This window comes from Balaenoptera ricei, chromosome 13 (genome assembly GCF_028023285.1).
Source record: "Balaenoptera ricei isolate mBalRic1 chromosome 13, mBalRic1.hap2, whole genome shotgun sequence".
NCBI lineage: Eukaryota > Metazoa > Chordata > Mammalia > Artiodactyla > Balaenopteridae > Balaenoptera > Balaenoptera ricei.
The window spans coordinates 67,691,307-67,704,448 of record NC_082651.1 but is presented as its reverse complement, the minus strand read 5'-3'; the positions used below and the strand labels follow the sequence as shown (position 1 = coordinate 67,704,448).

The 13,142-nt window shown below is 45.9% G+C and overlaps 1 long non-coding RNA gene and 1 other non-coding gene across 6 annotated transcripts in view; both read left to right on the top strand.

Annotated features, from left to right (window-relative positions):
- The first annotated feature begins 8,889 nt into the window (after positions 1 to 8,889).
- The window catches only part of LOC132377305 (uncharacterized), a 189,647-nt gene continuing 185,394 nt past the window's right edge, over positions 8,890 to 13,142 (top strand). For 2 of the 5 annotated variants that reach the window (XR_009506597.1, XR_009506595.1), the window contains exons 1-2: positions 8,891 to 9,299; positions 11,975 to 12,036. This is a non-coding gene — a long non-coding RNA (uncharacterized LOC132377305). Of the gene's footprint in view, positions 9,300 to 11,974; positions 12,037 to 13,142 lie in introns of all 5 variants that reach the window. The other 3 variants (XR_009506598.1, XR_009506599.1, XR_009506596.1) reach the window with 3 other exon arrangements.
- Positions 9,309 to 9,401, top strand: TRNAI-UAU (transfer RNA isoleucine (anticodon UAU)). Its single transcript is given in 2 exon segments — positions 9,309 to 9,346; positions 9,366 to 9,401. It is a non-coding gene; the product is annotated as a tRNA-Ile (tRNA).

The following is a 13,142-nucleotide window of genomic DNA, read 5'->3' as shown; positions in this document are numbered from 1 at the left end:
GTTATTTTTTAAATACATGCATGTCTGTAAACTTGTAATTTCTAATGTGTATTGTTAATAAGCATCTGTATCCACCCCTAGAACAAGTCAAGGACAAAAGAATCTGGGCAAGATTTAACTTCCTGCTGGAATTCCCTACTGGCAACTTCTATGTTGATATTGTTTAGATTATTATTTAAAAGTTTTATACAGGCAAGAGTTAGATGTTTTTATATGTTTTTCTAATGTATTAACCGATTATTAAGCTACTGTCTCTCAGCTCCAAACTCACTTTCTATACTCTGCATTATAATGCAGGGGCTGGGATTCTGCAAACTCCTTTTATGCTTTGCCAGCTGGTTCTGTTAGCCCCTGCAAAGTGGAGATAATAGAGGGAGACTGCAGGGATGGAGGAAGGAGAGGGAACTTGCTCTTTCCTGATTGATTCCTCTCTCCTGACTGCCTGTGGCTCCTGGGCTCATCACCTTGCCTTCTTCCCTTGGCAGTTTCTAAATCCAATTTGCAATTTTTCCAGTTCTCGCAGAATCAGCTTTAAAGTGACCCCATCAGAGTTACCAGTTCCGGAAGTTGGCATGCCCTGTCAGAGGTCTGAGTTTCAATTCTGCAGAAGTCGTCCTCCACTTTCCAAGGTTTAGTAATTCCCCTTCTTCTTTGGTTCCCTCAGCCCTAGCGGGTATTAACTGCTTCTTACAGTTGCTACTTCTGTGATACTGCAGATTTTTTTTTGACTTTTCAGTTACTAGTTAACAACTTTAGACCTAGTTAACAGTTCTCTGTATTACATTCTCTTTGTTAAATAACTGGCATGATTTCTGTCTCCTGACTAATATACTTTTATAAGCTTAATCCTCTGTATTAAAAGATTTCTTTATGGTTGTGATTTGCAACTCAGGGAGGGTTAGGTTCTAAAATCGGGGCATCAAATAATAAAATGGATTGACGCTCCAATATACTACTTCTCTAATGTGATCATAGTTGGCTACTGGCCCTGGGATGGAGCCAGTAACTGCAGCTAAGACCCCACTGGACAGGGCAGGGCAGGGCAGCCGAGGAGAACGCCCTTCACCTGCATGCTGGTCACTGTCAGCTTTCCAGGGCTCTCTGCAAATAGAGCAGGAAGTTTATGTCTCTCTGTCACCTCACAGGTGGAAAGTCCTCAGGGAGACATTCACAGGTCAGCTCTGCTATGAGCTTTCAGTTTGGCTTATATATCTGCTACATTTCCATTTTTTTCTGGCTCCAGGGCCAGTGAGCTCTCCCCCCTCCCTTTCCTCCCTCCTTCCTCCTGTGGAGATAATATTCTTCAGCTTGCTGGTCTTCTTTTCCCTCTTTGCCAGGGGCCATGAATGCTACTTCCCTTCAAATCACTCTGTTAGACACTTCCACTGCCCTATTACCCCACCCCCCAACATCCTGCGGCATCCCCCTCATTCTTCCTAGCATGGATCCCACATGCCTTGGACAGGAGTGGACATATGTGGGCTCTTATGAGTCCAGGGCTCTGTGGACAGTGGCTAAGCTTGGCATTTCTTGTAGCCCAGGTGTCATGGCGGAATTCTTACCTGCTACCTTCAGATGAGGAAACTGAGAAATATCAGCCACTCCTACAACTTAATTTAAAAAATGATCAAAACCCAAAAAACAAAAATAAAAAAACAAAACAACAAAATGATGGGTGAAAGATTTGAACAAACATTTCACAAATAGCCAACAAGCACATCAAAAAATGCTCAACACCATTAGTCATCAGGGATATATACATTAAATCTACATTGAGATACTATTATACACCCAGTAGATTGGCTAAAATTAAAAAGACTGCCAACACCAAGTGTTGAAAAGGATGCAGAGCAATTGGAATGATCAACATTGCTGGTGGGAGTATAAAATGGCACAACTACTTTGGAAATAAGGGTCTGGCAGTTTCTTATAAAACTAAACATAGAACTTCATCAAAATTAAAAACTTTTGTGCACCAAAGGACACTGTCAAGAGACTGAAAAGGCAACCCACAAAATGGGCCAAATATTTGTAAATAATATATCTAGTAAGGGATTCGTATTCAGAATATACAAAGAACTCATAAAATTCAACAACAAAAAAACAAGCAACCTAATTAAAATTGGGCAAAAGATTTTGAATAGACATTTACCCAAAGAAGATACACGAATGGTCGATAAGCACATGAAAAGATGCTCAGCATCACTAACGATTAAGAAAATGAAGATAAAAACCACAATGAGATAGTACTTCACACCTGTTAGGATGACTATTACTAAAAAGAACCCCAAACAGAAAATAACTGTTGGTAAAGATGTGGACAAATTGGAAGCCTTGTGCATTACTGGTGGGAGTGTAAAACGGTGCAGCTGCTGTGAAATGCAGTATGATGGTTCCTCAAAAAATTAAACAGAATCACCATATGATCCGGCAATCCACTTTTGGGTATATATCCAAAAGAAGTGAAAGCAGGACCTTGAACAGATATTTGTGCACCCATCTTCATAGCAGCATAATTCACAATAGCCAAAAGATGTAAGCAACCTGTGTCCATTGACTGATGAATGGATAAAAAAATGTGCTATATACATACAATAGAAAAGGAATGAAATTTTGACGCATGCTGCAACATGGATAAACCTTGAAGACATTATGCTACCTGAAATAAGCCAGACACAAAAGGATAAATGCTGGATGATTCCACTTATATGAGGTACCTAGAATAGTCAAACTTGTAGAGACAGAAAGTAGAATAAAGGTTACCAGGGGCTGAGGGAAGGGGGATGGAGAGTTTATTGTTTAATTGGTACCGATTTTCAGTTTAGGATGATGAAAAAGTTCTGGAGATGGATAGTGGTTAACAGTTGCACAACAATATAAATGTACTTAATGCCACTGAATTGTACACTTTTTTCTTTGGCTGCACCACACAGCTTGCAGGATCCCCAACTAGGGATGGAACCTGGGCCACAGCAGTGAAAGCGCTGAGTCCTAACCACTGGACCGCCAGGGAACTCCCTGAATTGTACACTTAAAATGGTTAAAATGACAAATTTTATGTTATGTATATTTTATCACAATTAAAAAATGCTTTTAAAAAGCTATACAAAAACCTATCTTATGACCCAGCAGTCCCACTCCTGTATTTACTGAAAAGAAATTAAAACAAAAGGACTTGTACAAGAGTGCTCCTAGCAGCTTTGTTTATAATAGCTCCAAACAGGAAATAACCTAAGATGTCCATTAATAGGAGAACGGCTAAGCAACTGTGGTGTATTCATGTAAAGAAATATTATTGAAGCCACTCAGTCAGTTGTTGGCTAAACAGAGATATGAACAAAGGTTGTTTTACTCCAGTTCCTTATCTTTCTTCAACCCCACAGGGTGAGTTTTCCTACTCACTCCAAAATTTTGACCTAAGGACAGCCCTGAATGTAACTGAAACTCCAGAGTTCCATAGGTGCCTCTGCTAAGACTCTTCCTTCCTCCTCTCAAAGGGAAGACCCCATCATTATCTGTGCTTAGTCTCTAAGACCTGTCATCCTGTACCTGGTCCAGGAGGTTTGGATTCAACTGTCGCCAGAACTGACAGAGGAACTACCCCATCTTCTCAGCAGGAGGGCTTTGGGCATTTATTTGGGCACCCCAGCATACCTGGATCCCGGTTTTCATCTCTCTAGGGGTCGTAGTTCTATCTGGTCTTTCCCATATTTCAAGTTAGAACACTTTGGCCACCATCACGTGGGGTCTCTGTGAGCCCTGATTAGTGCCTCTCTTGAGGGTGACCCCTCATGGGTCTCTTTCTCCAAGGCAAACTGAGCCCTGTACTCTGTAGAGTGTTGAGGGCATGGACTCCTGAGTCTTACAATCTGTATTTGAAAACTGGCCCTACCACTTACTTACTTAGGTAACCTCACTGTGCCTCAGTTTCCTCATCTGTAAAAGAAAATACTACTACTACTTACTTCATAGGGTTGGCATGAGGATTAAATTAGTTACTAAGGTTGTAAAGTGCTTAGAACAGTGCCTGGCACATGGTAAGCGCTGTGTAAGTGCGTTATTTTTTACCCACCTACCCCCATGCTCTCCATATTCTTTGAAAGATTTTGTTCTCATATGACAAGTGAATAAAGTAATTAGGATCCAGCCAGGATCCAGTCAGGAGGCGGAAACCACACCAGTACTTTGAACAGGGACAATTCAACATGAAGAACTGTTAACAACCAGTTAACGGGGACTACCTACGAAGAGGGGTCAACGGGACTCTAAGGGACACAGGAATAACGGATAAAGGGAGCAGCCACTACCTCCAGAGATGACACAGAAAACCCACGGAAGGATAAACCTGGAAAGGGCCCTCGCTCCCTGCCGCAGCGGAGGCTCAGAACTCACGGGTGGGGACGTAAGTTTGCTGAGGCGCTGCAGGCTGCGGCTGGCGAGCAGGAAACCGTGATGGCGGAACCTGCCCGGAAGCCGCCCGCCGGCAGCTGTGCAGTAGAAGCCGGAAGAAAAGCCCTGGCAAGAGGGAGAGAAGGCCCTTCAGTGTTCTGCGGACGCCTTCCCCGGACGCGGCGCGAGCGTGGTGCTGGCTGGCACGATCGCAGGGCAGGGCAGAGACGGTGTACTTGGAGCTGAAGGAGCGCACACCCCGTCAACGTCCTCATAATTAAACGACGTTTAACGGGGAGTGCTTCCTGTTTATGTTTCATGCACTCGTATTGGTACGAAGGGGGCTGAGGTTAGGGCAGTCCCGTGCTCCTGGCGGCCCGCTGTGGTCACTAGTCATGCCCGTTGAGCCAGTATTATTACAGCCGCCCACCCCTGCGCCCCTCGCTCTCAGAAATGTCCCTGTTCGGAGGATAAAGTGTGTGGTCACGTAGACGATAGTATTCCCACGGATAGTAGCCAGAGACACAATAAATACACACAAACAAACCTGCTTGAAGACAGCCCAGGTGTGGAAGGACCAAGATTCAGGGAGAAGACAAGGGCACTGGGGTGAGCGTGGCAGCCTGATTCCCCCTTGAAGCGCTGGCCGGTTTGTAGGTGGGAGAAACTAAGAGGCTGAGAAGCTGAACCAAAAGCAATAGTTCTCAAGGGTAATATATGATTTTTAAAATGTACGTCTGAGTCTGTCTAAAAGAGCTCTTTTAATAAGTATAAAGTAAGTCTGACATGCAAGCACAGTGTCGTTAAAATGGCAGCATCTTTCTGAACGCTACATAAAGTTAATGGCACATTTTACAGGTTATGGCAACTTAGGTTTGATGAAATACAGTCTATTTGTTCCTATGGTATACTTGTTCCCACGTACAGTGTCTCTATAGGAGAGACTCCTAGAAGTGGAACTGCTGGGTCAAAGGTCATATATGTGATAGATCTACTAAACTGACTTAAAAACAAACAAACAAAAAACCCTGAACAGTGTCCATTTCCTCACACTCTCCTCAACACTGAATGTTACCAATCTTTAAGACTTTTTCTCCTCTGACAGGCTCTCACCATGTCTTCATTTCAGCTTCAGTCCAGAGTGAAGGGAATCTGTGATTCCCCAAAGTATCACCATGTTCCACTCCTATGTGTAATTCGTTCAAATCTGCATCATACTTTCCTAGAGCTGGGGCCTTATGACCTACACATCTTTCTCCTCCTGAGGGAAAATAAAGGGTCATTTCTCCACGTGGTGCTGGTGAGGGTCATGGACTATTAGGGTAGGAAGGGATCTTAGACACTGACAAATCCTACGAGTTCTGAAGGACATTCCAGACGGTCTTCACTGTTACAGGTGGCAGAGTATCTTCAATTTCTACTTAGAAAAGTAATAATTAAAATAATTCTTCAGACAACCTCTTGCCCCATCAACATGGGATCACTTTGGGAGCGTCTCAATGCCTGTTGACCAGCACCTGCAGTGGTCCCTGCATACAAGAAGTGTGCGTATGACTCAGCTGAAGAGGTGGGTCCTAGATGAGCTTTGACTCTTCTACAGCAACTTTTAAAAGTCATATACTGCTTCATATATAACCATAATAGAATGCTGGCTAAACACATAAAAAGTTTGCTGAAATAAAGTAAAAGAAGACCATATACTGAAAATTCTACAAATTTGGTTCAAGATGATATTCATTTACAAAATGTGCAAATTGCATTCTGCTGATCAAAATATCTTGTATGTCAGAAACAAAAGCCAAAAAGAGAAAATATAGTGATCATTATATCCAATTTGGTCTTTCGTTATTAGGCATGAAGACCAGCCATACCCGCTTCATGTTATTTGCAGAATGGTGCTTACATACAGCAGCCGGAACCCTTCTGTTTTAGCTCATCATTTAGACACAAAACCATGAAAGGAATAAAAATAAACCAGTTTTCTAAAGTGCAAAAAGCACAAATTCTAAACATTCGTTTAGGAAAGCAGTTTGTGTCTATTTTTGATGCTACAGTGAGTCATTAAATTTCATACATTTTAATATACATTTGTCCTAAGACCAATATGATATATGTTCTTTTAAAAGTTATTGTTAACAAAGCATGCTTTTCCCTTACATAATTAAAGTAAATTAAACATTTTGCATTACATGGTAAATGGAAGAAGGTTGAGACTAGTCTTATTACAGTATGGGTATTACTCAAGATTATTTTAACGTTATACATATATCTAAAATAAGTTTTTTGTTTTTTTTAAAAATAAGTTTTATTTTAAAAATCACTTCTTTATTACACATCACACAAATTATTAAATGCTTAAATAATTGCAAGTTATCAAGAGTATACATGGTAAAAGGCATTCTCCAGTTAAGCTAGAAAGCTCTTATCTGGTCTAGATCCCTCAGTTTATAAATGAGGAAACTGAGGCCCAGAAAGGGTAAGAGATTTACTTAAGGTCACAGAGCCAGGGAGGGCCTCAGACTCTTAGTTCATTGCTCTTCAGGGTGAGTATGAGGTTAAGTGATTTGAAGGTCTCAGTATACTTGTTCTTGCTGAAAAATCTCTCTGGTGGCACAGATTCTGACACTGCCCCCTCTAGGTTCAACATTGCCCTCACTCCTCCCTTAGAGCCCCAATTTCCTTGAGGACTAAGCTATTTTAGTTTCCAAAGGCTGTATCAGGTGCTGCCTTCCCTTCCCATGCAACCAGGGTCAGTCAGTATCTGCTGAACCAATACTGTTAAGGAGTAGATCCATGAAAGCGGAGAGTGGGAAGGGAAGCTGGACCACCAGGGGCCATTCTTCCTGCTTATAGTTCACCAGGCAGATTCTACCTGAGGTACTCAGGAGGGAGAAAGAGCAGACGCAGCAGATGCTACTGGATTTGAGAAGACGCTGTGTCTGAGTCCATGACTTACTTTCTTGTCTTTCAGGAAATTAACCCCTTTCAATTTAGGGGGAAAAAGTATTCCCACCTGGGGGCAAATCATGCATTTACTTTTAGAGCTTTTTCCATCTTTTGGGAGGGACTTATTTCAAAGGCTCACTCTCTGCTGCCCTTGATTTACCAAGGACTTGCCACAGCATGCTCCAAGGAGCCCTAATCCTGGCGTGTTGTAAACAGCTCTGCATCCCACCATCTGCCTGGTACCTGATGGGATCTTGCAGGGGTGCTGACCATCCCCCTTCTGAGCTCTTGCTCTGGATGTGTGTCTCTCACAGTTTACAAACCACCAGGAGAGGCTCGCCTATCTCCTTTCTCTGGGTGCACAACCCAGTCTGCACAAAGCAATGAACTTCCTGAAAACACCACCTTCAGGAGGCCTCTGCCTTAAACAGAACCTGTGCCTGTCTCCTCATCATCTGCCTCATCACTCTAATCTCTTCTGCTCCAATTTCAAGGCTCTTCTACAATCGTACTCTCGACCTCATCACCCGAACACAACCTGTTAATGTGGGCTATCAAGGTGATTATGCATGATCTTTATTCTGCCCCCATCACTTGCTCATGCTGGTTCCGAAATCTATTGACATGGTGCTCTATTGTTTGCTCTTCTGGCTCTCCCAGGAAAGCAGAGGTCACCGAACAGGGTGACCAACATGCCAACAGAGGCCCAGGAGACAATCGACTGATGCAACCCCAGAGGAAGAGAGACAGGGGGGAGGGGGGCATTTTGTGGAGGAGGCTGCAGCTACCCTCCCAGAGGGATGCAGCAGAGTTATCAGTCAAGGGCCGTAGGCACAGTGCCTAGAGCCCCCCCAAATGTTTACATTTTAATTTTTTTTTGAAATCAGAAAAAAAGATAATAATGAGTGTAACAATAAATCCAGCCTGGATTATATTTGTGGTTTGTAGTAGCAAAATATAATTAAAAAAAAATTTTGTTGTTGTTTTGATGGACAAAGGAGCCCACGAAGACAAAAGTGCGTAAGGAACAGGACAGTCATAATTCGGCCCTGGGTACGGTTTACACTTTGTTTTTTAAAAAAGAAATGGATATCCAGATATTTGTAGGGGACCTCTTGATTTTAAATATTAGGAACTCGCTTTAAAATTAAACAAAACATACACGTTGTGGCCCAACAAAACACGTGGAGCTTAGCCTGCACCCTCTCGAAGGCCTGGGCTATCACCGTGTCCCCGGAATGCCCGTGGTTTGACACGATCCGAGCACCCCGCTCAGGATGTCAGAAGGGGCAGCAGAAAGCCTTCGGGGCAGGACAAGGGTCTGACGGTTAAATCTCTGCCCGGTCCGGTCTTGGAAACTCGGTCGCCATCCCGGCCCAGGCGCTGCCTGGCTGCCCCACCGGCAGGCGCGGGCTTTGCTCATTCACGGGTTTTCCCGCTCCTGCCGACTTCCAGGGCGGCGCGGGGGAAAGGGGGGGGGGGTGGGCTCCTCCAGCTCACCGGTCACGCGGGGGCGCGGGGCAGAGGCGGCAGCCCAGGGCATCTGCTGCCCAGGAGCCGAGGCCAACCCGCTCGGCCCCACCCCTCGGAACAAGGCCCGCCCGCCGGCCGCAGCCCGGCTCCTGTTCTAGGCCTGCTTCTCGCGGGGCCTGCTCCTGGGAGGCGAAGCGCCACACTGAGGACGCGGAGGTGGTTTCCGACCGCAGCGCCCGGGGCTCCTCCTCCCGCGCTACCCAGGGAGGCGGGCTGTGCTCTTTTCAAGGTCCCGCCAAAGGGCCCCGCCATCGCGGAGGGAGACCTTCACAGCCTTCCCTCCTACACTAGGCCGGGAACCGCCAGACCGGAAGCTGCGGGGTCTCAGGGCCCCGGCTCGTTCTCGCCTAGCAGCAAGCCGCGGGTGCGCATGCTCCGCGAAGGCCCGCACAGAGCCCGGGTGAACCCTGATAGAGCCATCACGAGGCGGGGTAAGCGGAGCTCCAGTGGCGCAATCGGTTAGCGCGCGGTACTTATACAGCAGTACATGCAGAGCAATGCCGAGGTTGTGAGTTCGAGCCTCACCTGGAGCACGACTCTTTTGGATACCCGCACCCCCCTTTTACCCCCTTGCTCAAGGGAACGAGTCAGTCTCTCTTTAGTCTCCTCAGTTCCTGTCTCTCACTTCTCTGCTTGCACGTCCTGCTTCTCTGCAGGCAGGAAGCTGCTCTCTTCGGCGCCTCACTCGCTTTCCAAGCTACTTGTTGCCCCCGCGCACCGCACCATCCGGCCGCCCGAACCCGGACGTTTACCTGCTGCTCCCTCTTCCTAGGCATTTCCTTTAACGGCACCCAGTCCCGGGTACCGGTACCGGGGATGCGGACGGGAAGTGCCGGGGCGCTGCACCGGTGATGGGGCCCTACCTGGGCCTCGTCATCGAAAATTCCAGGCGCCCTCTCTACGGGGCGTGCCCGCGTTCCCGGCGCCGGTTCCCTGCTGCTGCCCCTCACCCAGGGCCGGGAGCGGCGTGGTGCGCGCTGGCTGTCGGGGCCCGAGCGGGGCGACCACTCCCGCGAGCTGGGGCCCGAGGCCCAGAGCAGGGCCTCAAGTGCAGCAGTCGCTCTCCTCCTTTTTAACTATGGGTTGGCCAAAAAGTTCGGTCGGTTCGTTCCGCAACGTTACCAAAAACCCGAACGAACTTTTTGGCCAACCCAAATGCTAATAACTGGTCGTTGCCACCTCCCCCGATCTGCAGAACCCCTAGACCGCGGGCCCTTCTCCCTTACCCAGGCCTCCAGGCCTCCCTGGACGGATTTGCAGAGTTTGGGAAAAGTGCCTGGGCGTTTCCCTCCCCCCATCTGTGCCCCTGCTCCCCGGTGTCAGTCAACAGTGGTGGAATTCGCTGGCAGACGGGATAAGAGACGTTTTCTAGGGATATCCTTTCCTGCCTGCCGTACACCCCAGGTTCAGAAGTCCCCCCCGGGGAGCAGGAAATCTGCCAGCTGGGTTTTGAAATGTTCCAGCACGCGAGCATTCTGAGGCACGGGGGCCGCTTTGCCAGGGGGTGGACGGGTGCCCCACATCCTCAGGAGGTGGGGCGAAGTAGGGAGCAAGCTTAGTTGGGATGAGAGCCCTCCCAGACGCCTTCTCCCAAAAGAGTGGTTTCAGCTGTTTTTATGGGCGTGCTAGGAGTTAACTCCTGGGATGGAAATACGACCAAGAGCGGTGAGAAGCAAGACCTAGAAAGCTCAGAGGAAGTGGGTGAAAGGTGGAGCTCTTGTCGGTCTCCTCGGCTGCTAATCCCAGCCCCAGATTCCGAAAGGGGAGCCCCATGCCTCCTGAAATGTGAGAAAATCCTTCCACCTCACCCAACCTGGCTGCCAGGTCCTCGCTGAACCAGATCTTTTCGCTCACAGGCTCATCCTCAGCAGGTGGTGGGTGCTCCCCTTTAGAAATCTAGCCAGCCTGGAAGCAAACATCTATCCCCCAATCCCCCCAAAAAGTTTGCTTAATTAAAAACAAAACAAAACAAAACAAAACAAAACAAAACAAAACAGGTTTAGGGGGCTTCCCTGGTGGCGCAGTGGTTGAGAGTCTGCCTGCCAATGCAGGGGACACGGGTTCGAGCCCTGGTCTGGGAGGACCCCACATGCCGCGGTGAACCTAGGCCCGTGAGCCACAACTACTGAGCCTGCGCGTCTGGAGCCTGTGCTCCGCAACAAGAGAGGCCGCAATAGTGGGAGGCCCACGCACTGCAATGAAGAGTGGCCCCCGCTTGCCGCAACTAGAGAAAGCCCTCGCACAGAAACGAAGACCCAACACGGCCAAAAATAAATAAATAATAAACAAATTAATTTAAAAAAAAACAAAAAAAAAACAGGTTTAGCGAGATATAACTCATATACCCTACAATTCACCCATTTAAAATGTACAATTCAACGGATTTTAGTACATTCACAGATACGTGCAACCATCACCACAGTCAATTTTAGAACATTTTCATCAACTCAATAGGAAATCCTGTATCCTTTAGCTATCACCCCACCCAACCCCTAAATAACCACTAATCTACTTTCTGTCTCTACATTTACCTATTCTGGACTTTCATATGAATGGAATCATATAATATGTGGTCTTTTGTGACTGGCTTCTTTCAGTTACCCTAATGTTTTCAAGATTCATCCACATCCTACCTTGTATCGGTGCTTCATTTCTTTTTTTATGGCTTAATAATATTCCATTGTATGGATTCTTCCCAATTTTGAACAATGGGGAAAAGGTTGGCATTTTAAAAACATTTGCTGAAAACTGCTTTTTAAAAGGGAATTAATTTTAAAATGTACAAAGCATAAAAACAGTCACACTTGCCAAGTGTATGTTTTTAACCTTCAGAGGTTATCACTGCAAGAACTGGTAAGATACTTCCAAGAGCTCAGCCAAGAGCTGAGCACGGAGCAGTTTCCTCACGTGGACAGAAATGCATGAATGAAAGATCATTCTGCCCAACTCCCTATCCATGTTGGAATCCCTTCTGCAAAACCCTAGCTCCTATTTGAAAAGTTCTAGCATCAAAATGTCATTTCTTCACAAGGTGATGCATTCCACTTTCTGTCAACTCTCATGGTTAGAACATTCTTCCTCTGAAATATTGTTTCTGTCCCTATAGGTTATTGCTGGAATGGTGGTGGTTTGGGGAACTCTTTTTTGGTGAGATGGTGAAGTGGGAAGGTAAGAAGCTAAATTATCAATAGTTGCCCTTGCTCTATTTAATCTGGAAATCACCAGATAGATTATTAGTGGATTATAAACAAACAAATAGACCACTGGCAGATTTGTAGATCAATGTCTTAATGTGAGGTTGATAGGATTTTTAAAGGTTGTGATGGGTGATAAAGATCAAGTCAGAAAATTATGGGAACATGCTATAAAAACCATAAAGTACTCCATATACAGATGTAAGGAGGTGGCATTCCTGTCACCACAAAACTAGTGGATTAGGCCTATATGCAATGTATGGTGGCTTCAAGGAGGAAGACGGGTAAATATGAGGTGGATGAACCCAGAAGGTAGGTTGAAGTTATAGCTAAACAGCTGTAGACATCTAGCAGGAGACAAGCCTAACCTACCCGTTGAAATCCGTTGAACTCTATTGAACTATACACACAGGTTGACATTAGCTTTGTAGATGGCTTTGGATGGGCTTATTAAAACTGTGTGTGATACAAAGCTGGAAGGGAGTGCAAATTCAGTAGAATTTGGAGGAAGAGTTGAGCCAATGCAGGGACAAATGTTTCTGACAAATGACAAGATGCAATTTGATAGAGATAACTGTAAACCTGTGTTCAGTTCTGAGTTCAGTGTGGGGCGTGCCTGGCTTGACAGCTGTTTGCATATAAAGGATCTGGGCATTTCGGATATGCACAACCTCAGTTGTCCTGGCCGTGTGATTCAACTGTTAAGAATGTCAGCCAATTATTAATGCATTACTGTATAATGCATTACATGGTGTGGTGTCAGAGATCACAAAACAACAGTCTGTGGAACAAATCTAGCCTCCAGACAGGTTTTGTTTGGCTTTCTAGCACTGACTTGCAAGTGTTTAAAATTTTTTTAATCATTTGCCTGCATATTGGGAGGTTTTACTGAAATGCCTAGATTTCAAGTTTCTAATGAAAAATTAGAAGACTTGGCCATCTTGGGCCCTTATTCCCACATGGCAACATTGGCTGCCCCCTTTGGATGGGCAGGTGATCTTCCGTTTGCTGTGGTCCTACCACTCTCCATTAATCCTTGCAGAGGTGGGTACCAGCTGCTTGCTTTGCTGTTTTCTTAAC